This window comes from Triturus cristatus, chromosome 4_1, assembly GCF_964204655.1.
Source record: "Triturus cristatus chromosome 4_1, aTriCri1.1, whole genome shotgun sequence".
Lineage (NCBI taxonomy): Eukaryota > Metazoa > Chordata > Amphibia > Caudata > Salamandridae > Triturus > Triturus cristatus.
The window spans coordinates 68243234-68257312 of NC_140585.1; the positions used below are offsets into that span (position 1 = coordinate 68243234).

The 14079-nt window shown below is 49.1% G+C and overlaps 1 protein-coding gene across 10 annotated transcripts in view; it reads left to right on the forward strand.

The window, feature by feature from the left end:
- LOC146839543 (aldehyde dehydrogenase family 3 member B1-like) overlaps positions 1–14079 on the forward strand; it is a 571254-nt gene that overhangs the window by 241279 nt on the left and 315896 nt on the right. The window lies entirely within an intron of this gene.

The following is a 14079-nucleotide window of genomic DNA, read 5'->3' on the forward strand; positions in this document are numbered from 1 at the left end:
CACACCTTCACTCACCCTACAGCTAGCACTCCTACATTCACCCTACAGCCAGCACTTCTGTTGTGTTAAGTTTTGTCTAGAGCGTAGTTAGATGTGGAATGTAACCGAATGTGCTAACGTGGAATTTGGGTAATTAGAATTCCGATGCCAGGTTCCAGGTGGTCAGTTGGTGGCTGATGCCTGGAGAAGCTGGTGGGGATTGTCGTTGTGCTGTCCAACATCAAGAAGAATAAACTTCAACACTTGACTTCACTAATGCATATCCTGTGCCTGTCTGTGCCACTCAAAAGAACCCAACAACTCCATAGTCATCCCACAACCAGTAATCCAACAACCATCTCGGAGCCACCCTTCCTTCACTAACCCACAGTAAATCCTCCTCCACCATCCTACAGAAAAATCTCTTTTAACATCCCACAGCCAATTCTCCTACACCCTCCCATAACCAGTGCTCCCATCACACAGCCTGCACCCCTGCACTAACCAACAGACAGCAATCCTTTACCATACTACAGTCAACTCTCCTTCACCATCGCACAGCCAGTACTTCTTCATCTTCTCAGTGCCCACCCTTCTCACCATCCAGCACTCTTTGACCGCCACACAACCAGTGCTTGTCCACCATCCCACGGCCAGCACACTTTCAACATCTTAAGTGAACTTTCTTTCACTAACACATAGAAAACACACTTACACAATCCAGCATCCAAATCTCTTTTACCATCCAACATTCAGTGCTCTTTTATCAACTGTGAGAAATTGCCATGTTTCTTGCATGGTAGGCCCCCACATTTTGCTGAATTGCCAAATTTACTTTGACTGAGTGTGCCCTGGACTCCTGCCAATCAGGTGCCCAGGGCCTATGTTCCTTCCCTAAAACCTAAAACCCCAAATTGGCAAACCCTGGCAACATGTCAGCCCCTGGTAAATGGTACCCTAGGTACCCAGGGCCTTGTGACCAGGGATGGCCTCTAAGGGCTTCAGCACTTATTGTGCCACCCTTAGAGGCCCTGTACCCTAACACAACCAGACTGCCCTTGCAGGCTGAGTGTCGGGGTAGAAGACAAAACAAAGAGTCGACATGGCACACATCCCTGTGTGCCATGCCCACAACCTACAGTGCCTTGGCATACATCAGCCACCCCTCTAGCTGGGTGCCCTATGCCAGTGGTGTGGGCACAGGAACATGAGCCTTGTTCCCCTACAGTACCCAGATCCATTCCTGGGCGCTGTAAGTGCAGTGCTGCCATTTAAGAGTATATGGTGCTGAGAGCTCGTCAAACACGAACTTCACAGCACCATGATGGCAACACTGAAGACTGAGAAGTTTGGTATCAAACTTCTCAGCACATTAAACCCTCACTGATGCCAGTGTGGGATTTAATGTACAAAGCACTACAGAGGGCATCTTAGAGATGCCCCCTGAAACCTAACCTACAATCCACGTCCGGTCTGGGAGGCTGCCTAGGCTGCCACATACCAGACATGTTGCTGGACCCCTGGGGGGAGAGCCCCCGCTCTCCTGGGCCTGCAACAATGCACATCCTGGGCGAACTACTAGGTCTTCTCCCCCAGAATGGGCAGGGGGAAGCTTCAAAGGCATGTCGCCTTTGTGAGCTTCTCCAGGCCACTTGCTGTACCCAGCAACGGGCTCCCACCGGTTCTGACCCCCACTCTGGCGGGAAGACTGGCCGGAAACCCCAAGTAAGGACATAGGCGATAGCGATCATCGCCCCCAGGAATTTCATATAACAGCAACCGCGCCGAGCCTAATCAGGCCAGATACATTCATGAGGCTGATCCACACATTGAATCAAAAAAGGATCAAATGCACGACAGACAATTCCAACCTCCAGTCTGAAGTTGCAATACAACTCTTCAATATGCAAGCCTCGACTACAGATTGCCATATTACTTACTGGGGTCATTTTATCGCCACACTGCTAAAAAAGCTTGCAGTCACTCCCCCCACCAAAGACAACTTTCGGAAAGAGGGCAGTAACAACAACTTAAAGAAAGAGCAGAGAGTACAGCTAAAAAAACTTAAAAGATCAATAAATTCAACTCTGTGCAATCTGAGAAGATCCCCCGTAAACACTAGCGGACGAGCATCTCTGAAACATCAAAGGGTAGCGCTCAAAATATTAAAGTAGAACATCTAGAGAGATGGTAAGAACGAAATCTGGGCAAAACTCTTATACGACATAAACAATAACAACAGTGCCCACTTCCGGAAAACAGTTAACGGGATCATGCGCCCACAACACAAAGGTATAGGATCTCACATCTCCGAAGCGATTTGGATAAAATATCTCTCCTGCTACTTCAACGACAATATAGAAAACGCAGGAGTCCAAATGGTCACCAGCTGGATTCCAGAGAGACAACTGGAAACAAGCGCTTCAGAGAATTGGGAGCAGGTCTATCCAGACACAAAAATCAATCCTTTGAGGGCATCGAGGCGCCAGCTGTCAGACTTAATTAAAAAACAGATAGCCAAAGGCAGGAAAGAAGGTGCCCCGGGACCGAATGGCATTCCACCTGCCCTCTATAAAGCAAAGAGCAATGAGTGGGCAGATATCCTGCAACCCTTATTCCTGGAAATTAGGCTGATAAACAGAATTCCAGAATCCTGGAGGGGCTCTACAATAGTCCCAATCCACAAAAAAGGAGACAAGGCTGACCCAAACAACTACCACCTAGTAGCTCTTATTGACAACAAAGCTAAATATTTTGCAGGCATCATACTAGAGGAGCTAACACTCTGGGCTGAGACAAACCAGGTAATACCGCTGAACCAGACTGGCTTTCGTAAAACGACTGGAACATCAACAAATATCCTCGCAATCTCACTAATAATTGACGCAGCAAAAACATCTAAGATTCCTCTACATTTGTGTTACATCGACTTTAGCGCTGCCTTTGACAATGTAGAGAGAGGTAGACTGTGGGGGAAACTGGAGCGATGGGGCATTCCACAGACCACTCTAAATATGCTGATGCTCCTACTCACCTGTCCACAAAAGTACCCACTACAAAAGGATTGAAACAGGGATGTGTGCTTGCGCCAACCTTGTTCAACCTTTTCATGGCAGACCTCCCAAAAGTGCTCGATGCCTGCAACTCCCACTCACCAAGGGTAGGTGGGAAACTTTAACCAATCTTATGTATGCAGATGACGTAGTGCTGCTCAGCCACACTTACATCGGCCTTCAACGACAACTGACTGAAATGCAGAAATATGCTACAGAAAACAACCTAAAAATAAATCTTAGCAAAACACGAACAATGTCAATAAATAATAAAAAGAAATCACAGAAGATCAGGTTCCTCGGCTGTTCAAAAATTGACCCAGCTTGTGAGTTTAAATATCTGGGAGTCACATTCGATAAAGAGGGGTCCTTTGTGCATCAGAAACAGGAAATAAGAAGGAGAGGCTTATTGATCGCCATGACAATGAAAAACATGGCAAATCAACTGATGGGCCCGACTTTGACCCCGTTACTGAAGGTAGTTCAGGCCAAACTGCTCCCCTCGATCACCTATGGTAGTGAGGCAATGCGGGGAAGAGACGCTAAAGACCTGGATAGCTTGCAGGTTAAAGCCTATAGAACCATGTGCCTTACACATCACCGGCTCAAATAAGGCTGGAGTTTGGCCTGCAAAAACAAGTTCTAGCCAGGTACGGGGCATACATCATTTGTTGGCACAAGATAAGAAGCGCCACTACAAACATGCTAAATTATCTGTTGTGGCGCGGCATAGAATACAGGGATTTCTCTGAGGCGAGAAACCATCTTCGGCTAGCCTTGGAAGCCACTAAACTTTCTGATCTTTGGGATGCACAATTTGGTCACCCCAACTTCAAAAAATTAGTTTGGAAAAATGTAAAATCACTCTCCTTACTGGAGGACAAGGAGATTTTCTCAAAAAGATCTCAAGCATGGATGACTCTCAACTCCTACAAATCACTAACTCCACAAACATACTTCAATCAGGGCTATCCCAAAGCCTTAAAATTGAACTTCTTAAAGCACAAACTGGGGATTCTTCCTTGCACTGGGCATCTACCACCATGGGTGAGGACAAACGGACAAGATACTTGTAGGCTGTGTAACTCCAACAATGGCTACATCCTTCACGTAATCTGCCTATGTGAAGAGCTGCACCAAGCCCGGCAACAGTTCCTCAAAGATCAATTCAAGCAGAAAGGCATCCGCACCAGAAGGCAAGCGGTACTGGCCTGCCTAAACCCGTCAAATACTAAACTAAACTGCAGATTTGTAAAATTTCTGATGGTGGTCGAACGGAGAATGCCGAAAATAATGAAAAATGCTCTACAAAATCTACCGACCCAAGCTGACCAGTAGATGGGCGAAAAGACTCAGCGGAACCTTATCAAGGACGTCCATTAGCATCAGGGGGACAATTTGTGCAACAAGCAGAGTCCTTGGGGAAAATACGACAAATGGTTACGCTGGGCAAGAGCAAGCGAAAACCAAGATAACCACTTTCCAGCAGCCAGTGTATAAATGCTTGTCTCTAATCAGCTCCATTGAACTTGTTATGAATTTCTCACTCTTCGATTTTTTATTGGTTTTAAACAAGAATGTTTTAAGAATTTTGGAATATTTTATTGCAATGGTTTTAATTAACTATGCAAAATAAAAATAAACTAAACTAAACCAAGTAAGGACAGGGGATGTGCCAGCCTGCCAACCCCACCCCTCAGGTGGGGGAGGCGAGGTGAAGCACATCTCCGGGCGCTCGCCATCTTGAAGATGGGAAGCCCTGCCCAATCAGGACTAGGCTACTGCCCCCCTCCCACAGGAGAGTGGCAGGATAGGGGGTGTACCCACCCCAGGGCAGGGACCCATTGGTCCCTACCCTTTACCTACCTGTAACGCCGCTAAATCTACTATTTAGGGACACCCTGAACCTTCCTTCTGAAGATTCCAGATTCCGAAAACGCAAAGAAGAGCAAGAAGAAAGAAGACCTGCTGTGCAGCTGCTAAGAAGAGGAAGACACCAACTGCTTTGGCCCCAGCCCTACCGGCCTGTCGACCCTCGAACCTGCTCCTGCTAAATCCCAGCACCTCATGTGGCCAGCAACCTCACTAACCACGGAGGACCTGGCTACCTTGTGACTCTGAGCATCTGGGACTCCCATGAGAGCAGTGGCTCTGCTCAAAGCAAGTTTCTAACCCATGCCTTCAACCCAGAACCGCGAACCCTGCACACTCTGCACCCGCCAAGCCTTGCCTGTGCCGGAGTGTACAAAGACCCCGAGGACGTCCCACCAGCGACTGTGACCCCAAATCCGGCACCCAAGGACCCACCTCAACGCTCCTGATGACGCCTGCAGCCTCAGAACCAGGGACCCCCCCAACCGCGATCAACAGAGGGTAAGATTTCCCGACATCAAAAGGCACCCCTGCACCTGGCGCCCTGCGGCCCCCTGTGCCCGATTCCTGGGTACCTACCTATCCTCCAACTGCCCAACTTACCTCTCGAAGTGGTGGTGGCACCCGAAGAATCTTCGTCCCCGAGCTTGCAGCCTTTGTTCGTCTTTGAGCTTTCCCATTAAAATCCATTGAGCGCCCGAAGGCTCAAAAGCACCCTGCACCCAGCCGCCAGAGTGGCCCTGGCAGTGCAACTTCTACTCCTACCTACTTACCCATTTGCCCTGAGCAAGTGACCAGGAGCCCAGCTCCCACAGCCTCGTGGCCTGCTAGTCAGCAGCCACCAACCAAGGCCCCCCTGCCTCCCACAGGATAACATTGGGCCTAACTCACTCTGCACCGGCCGCCCCAGTGCCGCTGAGGGTGTAACAACTGTACCAACCTGACCCTGGGAGAACCCTGAGTCTGTGCCCAGAACCTTAACTCTGCCAGTCGAGTACTAACCCAAAAGCCGATAACTCACTTTTCTTCCATGAGTTAACATTGACTGGTTTCTTCTGAAATTTCTTCCAAGTGTGGAGTTTCTAAAACTTAAAATATTCACCTAAAATCAACCGAGTAACGAAAACGGAAATACTCACCTGCTATTAGGAGAGCTCCCAGTGTTGGATCGTGGTGCACAGCTGAAAAGTACTCACAACCGTACTTACCACTAACCCAATTTTCTCCCATAGGAAATCATTGACTGTTTTTCTGTGTAATTTCTTCTAAGTGTTGATTTTTGCAAACTACAAATATTCTTTAAAAATCGTACCAACTGTGAAAACGTAATTACTTACCTGTTTTAGATAGAGGTCCCAGTACTGTGCCTAGGAGCCCAGCCCTGGATTACAAAAGTAACGAGAACATACTTTACCCGTAACGTGAATTTTCTTCCATAGGGAACCATTGACTGTTTTTCTATGACATTTCTTCTAAGTGTCAACTTTTAAAATAACAAAATATTGCTTAAAAATCACAACAGTAACTTAACCGAATTTACTCACTTGTTTCCAAGAACTGTCCCAGGACTGAATCTAGGATCCAGTCCTGGAGTTAGAAAAGTAATCCTGAAAGTAATTAATTGCATATAACTTAAAAGTTTCCATTGAGCTTAATGTATTATTGTGTTGCCTATTGCAACAACCTGTAACTATTACCTACAAAAGTCAATTGCATATTGCAAAAGTATTTAACTAAAGCATCTCATTCTGAGAAAGTATATTTTTATACCTATTGTTGGTTCTAAAATAAAACAACCATATATTTTTATATAATCCATTGGCCTAGAGTTCAGTTCTTGAGTGTGTGAGACCATTTGCTGACTGTGTACAACAAATGCTTTACACTGTCCTCTGATACTGCCTTACTGCTCGACCAAGCTACCACTTTAGAGAGTAAGGGTATATCTAACTTTAACCTCTGCCATACCTCTGGGGACTGTGGACTCTGTACACACTGTACCTATTTGCGAACAGTATATGCAGAGCCATTTTCTCACATTGGTGGATCAGCGGTGGGATACAAACTTTCATTTGTTGGACTACTTGGTTACCATGTGATCACACAACAGAACTCTTAAAACTGCCTTTAGAATTCTGATTGGTCTTTTCCAAAATACTAAAAGTCTTGTCAGGGCCTTGCTTAAGTCCCATTAGAAGTTTAGAAAAATAAAAGTCACTATAGTCAGGGTAGAGGATTAGAACTGTCAGGTTAGAATGACTCAAACAAACCCAGCTATTAGTGAAAATAATAACATGGACCTCGTGGAGGAGCTCGACCTCACACTTTACTTACACTTGTCTTTCAAGGAATTGAGGTCCCTATGCAAACTTAAAAAATTACCAATGGGCCTGCATCCAACCAAACTAGGGCTCCAGGAGCTCTTGGCTGAGTATGCTAAGGACCACCCATCTGAACATGGTGATGGCCAGTCAGATGAGGAAGGGGAAGAAGAGGAGGAGGGTAATAACCCCCCTATACTGTTCCCTAGGGAAGAAAGGCCCCCCATACCCTCAAATCCAAGAATTAGCATCTGGGAACCTAGAGATCACACAGGTGAACCAGGTACCAGAGAGATCAGTGGAGAACCCACCGGTGAAGAGGACAGCTTTTTAGCAAAGCTGGCCAAAAGGTTGGATCTAGAGTCCAGGCTCCTGGCTCTAGAAAAAGAAAGGAGAGAGATGGGTTTAGCACCCATCAATGGTGGCAGATATAACAAAAAGAAGGATAGAGAGGAAACTTCTGATCCTAAAATCCCCAAAGGGATTGTCCCTAAATTTGAGGAAGGTGATGACATCACCAAATGGTTCACAGCCTTTGAGAGGGCTTGGGAATTAAGAAGAGTAAAGAAACCTCTCTGGGGGGCACTCCTGTGGGAACTGTTCTCTGGTAACTGCAGAGACAGGCTTCTGACCCTCTCTGGGCCAGATGCATGATCCAATGACCTCATGAGGAAGACTGATTGAGGGATTTGGATTCACTACTGAGGAGTATAGAATTAGATTCAGGGGGGCTCACAAAACCCAGACCCAGTCCTGGATTGACTTCGTAGACTTCTCAGTAAAGACACTGGATGGTTGGTTAGCTTGACATGGTGTACATGATTTTACTGGATTGTACACTTTGTTCATGAAGGAACATATATTAAGTAATTGCACAAATGAAAGTTGCATCAGCATGTGGTAGACCTAGGTCTAATTTCTCCCCAAAAATTGGGAAAGAAGGCAGACTACTGGGTCAAGACTAGGGTGACAAGGACAGCCACTGGGGGTGACCATAAGAAGGTGGTCGCAAAACCTCCCTTGGGAAAGGTGGTGAGAATCCCCAAGATAAAAAGTCTTGAGTATGCCAAAGGGCCCCAAAAACCTGTTCAGGGTGGTGGGACCCAAACTACTCCCTATGTGCCTCAACCCTATAGGGGAAAGAACTTTGATCCCTTAAAGGCCTGGTGTAATAACTGTAAGAGGTCAGGACACCTAACTGTAGATAAATCTTGCCCCCACAACAAAGCCCCTAAGGCACCCAGTACAGCTACTCCTGGGCAGCAAGTTTACAGATGGGATCAGAAGTGTACCCTAAGCAAATCTGGGAACACAGTGAGGCAAGTCTAGTCTCACTGGGGGAAGTGGAGTTTGCCACTGTAGCTGTGTGGCCACCCAACTTAAAGAAATATTTGCAGTACCCCTGGGTGAATGGAACTAGGGCAGAATCTCTCAGGGATACAGGTGTCAGTGTCATTATGTTGGAAGACACACTGGTTTCCCCTGAGCAATATTTGATAGGGAAAACTTACCCAGTCACCAATGCTGACAGTGTCACCACTAGTCATCCCATGGTGACATTAGGCTTGGCGGGGGGGGGGTTACTGGCCTGAAACAGGTAGTGGTCTCTCCAACGTTGCCAGCTGCATGTCTGCTAGGAAATGATCTGGAAACCTCAGCCTGGCTGAGGTTGAGCTGAAGGCCCATGCAGTCATGCTGGGCATCCCTGAATTGGTGTGTGTGCAAACCAGAGCACAGAGCAAGAGGAAGGGTGAAAAAGTAGGTCTGGAGCCTGAAATAATGGCCCAACCAACCAAGAGAAAGGGTAAGAAGACTGGGGAACCAGCTTCTGTACAGCAGAACACTCAGGACCCCTCTCCACAGGGAGAGGACTTGGATACTCCTGAGGGAACTGAGCCCATGGAGCTTGACCCTTACCAGGTTGAACTCTTGGGTCCAGGGGGACCCTCTAAGGAAGAGCTGTGCCAGGGTCAGCGAGACTGTCCCACTCTTGAAAGCCTGAGGCAGCAAGCTGCTTCAGAAGCAAAGGGAGATGTCAGTGGTACCCACGGAGCTTATTGGGAAGAGGGATGCTGAGGCAAGAGACTCCACTCCTGGAACCACCAGGAGGGTGGTAGTGCCACAGAAGTACAGGGAGTTCCTCCTAACTTTGGCTCTTGACACCCCTCTAGCTGGACATCTGGGGCAATCCAAAACTTGGGAAAGGCTAGTTAGTCACTTTTACTGGCCCCAGATGCACCAAAAGGTGAAGGAGTTTGTCAGCTACTGTGTTACCTGTCAAGCCAGTGGCAAGACAGGTGGCCGCCCAAAGGCCCCCCTAATCCCACTACCAGTGCCCTTTGAAAGGGTAGGTGTGGACATTGTGGGTCCACTTGAACCTCCCACAGCCTCAGGGAACAAATTAATTCTAGTAGTAGTGGATCATGCTATTAGGTACCCTGAAGCAATCCCACTTAAGACTACTATAGTTCCTGCAGTAGCCAAGGCCCTCCTGGGTGTCTTCACCAGGGTAGGGTTTCCTAAGGAGGTGGTTTCAGACAGAGGTTCCAACTTCATGTCTGCTTACCTGACACACATGTGGAAGGAGTGTGGAGTGCAGTACAAGTTTACTACACCCTACCACCCACAAACCAATGGCCTTGTTGAGAGATTCAACAAGACATTGAAAGGCATGATCATGGGACTCCCTGAGAAACTCAAAAGGAGATGGGATGTCCTGTTGCCATGCCTGCTTTTCGCTTACAGAGAAGTGCCACAGAAGGGAATGGGTTTCTCACCCTTTGAACTTCTGTTTGGTCATCCTGTGAGGGGACCACTTTGTCTTGTAAAGGAGGGCTGGGAGAGGCCTCTTCAAGAGCCCAAACAAGACATAGTGGACTATATGCTTGGCCTAAGGTCCAGAATGGCTGAGTACATGGAAAAAGCATCCAAAAACCTTGAGGCCAGCCAGGAGCTTCAGAAGCACTGGTATGACCAAAAAGCTGCACTGGTTGAATTTCAACCTGGGCAACAGGTGTGGGTTTTGGAGCCAGTGGCACCAAGGGCACTCCAAGATAGATGGAGTGGCCCTTACCCTATCCTAGAGAGAAAGAGTGAGATCACCTATTTAGTTGACCAGGACACCCGAAAGGGTTAACCACGTGAACCGCCTTAAGCTCTACAATGACACGGCTGACATCACCATGCTGATGGTGACTGATGAGGAACAGGAAGCAGAGAGTGAACCTCTCCCTGGTCTCCTCTCCTACAGCCCACAAGATGGGTCAGTGGATGGTGTAGTCTTTTCAGACACCCTCTCTGCCCAACAGCAGACTGACTGCAAGCAAGTCTTGCAACAGTATGCTAGCCTATTTTCCCTGACCCCTGGTCTGACAAACTGGTGTACCCATGATGTGGACACTGGTGACAGTGCACCTGTCAAAAACAAGATCTATCGCCAGTCAGACCAAGTCAAGGAAAGCATCAAAGCTGAAGTATGCAAGATGCTGGAGTTAGGGGTCATTGAACCCTCTGAGCGCCCCTGGGCTAGCCCAGTGGTTCTGGTCCCCAAACCTCATCAACAGGGTGGAAAGAGAGTGATGAGGTTCTGTGTGGACTATAGAGTACTCAACTCTGTCACTAAGACAGATGCTCACCCTATTCCAAGAGCAGATGAACTGATAGATAAATTGGGGGAAGCCAAATTCATCAGTACCTTTGACTTAACTGCAGGGTACTGGCAGGTTGGTATGGCCCCAGGAGCAAAAGAGGAAACAGCATTCTCCACACCTGATGGGCATTACCAGTTTACTGTGATGCCTTTTGGGTTAAAGAATGCTCCTGCCACCTTCCAGAGATTGGTGAACCATTTCCTGGCTGGGCTGGAGTCCTTTAGTGCAGCTTATCTTGATGATTTTGCTGTCTTTAGCTCCACCTGGCAGGATCACCTGATCCACCTTGGGAAGGCTTTAGAGGCTCTGCAAAATGCAGGCCTCACTATCAAGGCATCCAAATGCCAGATAGGGCAGGGCACTGTGGTATACTTGGGCCACCTTGTAGGTGGAGGCCAGGTACAACCCAAGATCCAGGCGATCATGGACTGAGTAGCTCCAACAACCCAGACCCAAGTCAGGGCATTCCTTGGCTTGACTGGGTACTACAGGAGGTTTGTGAAGGGATATGGGTCCATTGTGACTCCCCTCACAGAACTCACCTCCAAGAAGATGCCCAAGAAGGTTAACAGGATAGTTAGTTGCCAAAAGGCTTTTGACACCCTGAAATAAGCAATGTGCTCAGCACCATTTCTAAAAGCTCCAGATCATGCCAAGCAGTTCATAGTGCAGACTGATGCCTCTGAGCTAGGGATAGGAGTGGTCCTATCCCAGACCAATGATGAAGGCCAAGACCAACCTGCTGCTTTTATAAGCAGGAGGCTACTCCCCAGAGAGCAGCGTTGGAGTGCAATTGAGAGGGAGGCCTTTGCTGTGGTTTGGTCCCTGAAGAAGTTGAGGCCATACTTGCTTGGTACTCACTTCCTGGTTCAAACTGACCACAGACCTCTCAGATGGCTAATGCAGATGAAAGGGGAAAATCCAAAACTACTAAGGTGGTCCATCTCCCTACAGGGAATGGACTTTGAAGTGGAACACAGACCAGGGACTGCCCATGTCAGTGCAGATGGACTTTTCAGTTTCTTCCACTTAGACAATGAAGACTCCCTAGGGCAAGGTTAGTCTCATCACCTTTCGTTTGGGGTGGGGGGGTTGTGTGAGAAAGTGGCATCTTTCTTGCATGGTATACCCCCACTTTTTGCTGAATTGCTGAATGTACTTTGACTGAGTGTGCCCTGGACTCCTGCTAATCAGGTGCCCAGGGCCTATGTTCCTTACCTAAAACCCCACATTGGCAAACCCTGGCCACATGTCAGCCCCTGGTAAATGGTACCCTAGGTACCCAGGGCCTTGTGACCAGGGAAGGCCTCTAAGGGCTGCAGCACTTATTGTGCCACCCTTAGAGGCCCTGTACCCTAACACAACCACACTGCCCTTGCAGGCTGAGTGTCTGGGTACAAGACAAAACAAAGAGTCGACGTGGCACACATCCCTGTGTGCCATGCCCACAACCTACAGTGCCCTGGCATACATCAGCCACCCCTCTAGCTGGGTGCCCTATGCCAGTGGCGTGGGCCCAGGAGCATGAGCCCTGTGCCCCTACAGTACCCAGGTCCATTCCTGGGCACTGTAAGTGCAGTGCTGCCATTTAAGAGTATATGGTGCTGAGAGCTCGTCAAACACGAACTCCACAGCACCATGATGGCAACACTGAAGACTGAGAAGTTTGATATCAAACTTCTCAGCACATTAAACCCGCACTGATGCCAGTGTGGGAATTAATGTACAAAGCACTACAGAGGGCATCTTAGAGATGCCCCCTGAAACATAACCTACCATTAACGTCTGGTCTGGGAGGCTGCCACGGCTGCCACACAGCAGACATGTTGCTGGACCCCTGGGTGGAGAGCCCCCGCTCTCCTGAGCCTGCAACAATGCACATCCTGGGCGAGGTGCTAGGTCTCCTCCCCAGGATGGGCAGAGGGAACCTTCAAAGGCATGCCGCCTTTGTGAGCTTCTCCAGGCCACTTGCTATACCCAGCAACTGGCCCCCACCGGTTCTGACCCCCACTCTGGTGGGAAGACCGGCCAGAAACCCCAAGTAAGGACAGGGGATGTGCCAGCCTGCCAACCCCACCCCTCAGGTGGGGGAGGTGAGGTGAAGCACATCTCCGGGCGCTCGCCATCTTGAAGATGGGAAGTCCTACCCAATCAGGACTAGTCTACTGCCCACCTACCACAGGAGAGTGGTAGGATAGGGGGTGTACCCACCCCAGGGCAGGGACCCATTGGTCCCTGCCCTTTACCTACCTGTAACACCCCTAAATCTAGTATTTAGGGGCACCCTGAACCTACCTTCTGCTGATTCCAGATTCCGAAAAAGCAAGAAGAAAGAAGACCTGCTGTGCAGCTGCTAAGAAGAGGAAGACACCAACTGCTTTGGCTCCGCCCTACCGGCCTGTCGACCCTCGAACCTGCTCCTGCTAAATCCCGGCACCTCTTGTGGCCAGCAACCTCACAAACCCCGGAGGACCTGGCTACCTTGTGACTCTGAGCATCTGGGACTCCCATGAGCAGTGGCTCTGCTCAAAGCAAGTTTCTAACCCCTGGCATTAGCCCAGAACCGCGAACCCTGCACACTATGCACCATCCAAGCCTGGCCTGTGCCGGAGTGGACAAAGACCCCGAGGACGTCCCCCCGGTGACTGTGACCCCAAATCCGGCACCCAAGGACCCACCTCGACGCTCCTGATGATGCCTGCAGCCTCAGAACCAGGGACCCCCCAACCTCGATCAACAGAGGGTAAGATTTCCCGACATCAAAAGGCACCCCTGCACCCGGCGGCCCCCTGTGCCCGACTCCTGGGTACCTACCTATCCTCCAACTACCCAACTTACCTCTCGAAGTGGTGGTGGCAACCGAAGAATCTTCGTCCCCGAGCTTGCAGCCTTCGTTCGTCCTTGAGCTTTCCCATTGAAATCCATTGAGCGCCAGAAGGCTCAAAAGCACCCTGCACCCAGCCGCCCGAGTGGCCCAGGCAGTGCAACTTCTACTCCTACCTACTTCCTCATTTGCCCTGAGCAAATGACCAGGAGCCCAGCTCCTACAGCATCGTGGACTGCTAGTCAGCAGCCACCAACCAAGGCCCCACTGCCTCCCATAGGATAACATTGGGCCTAACTCACTCTGCACCCGGCCGCCCCAGTGCCGCTGAGGGTGTAACAACTGTACCAACCTGACCCTGGGAGACCCCTGAGTCTGTG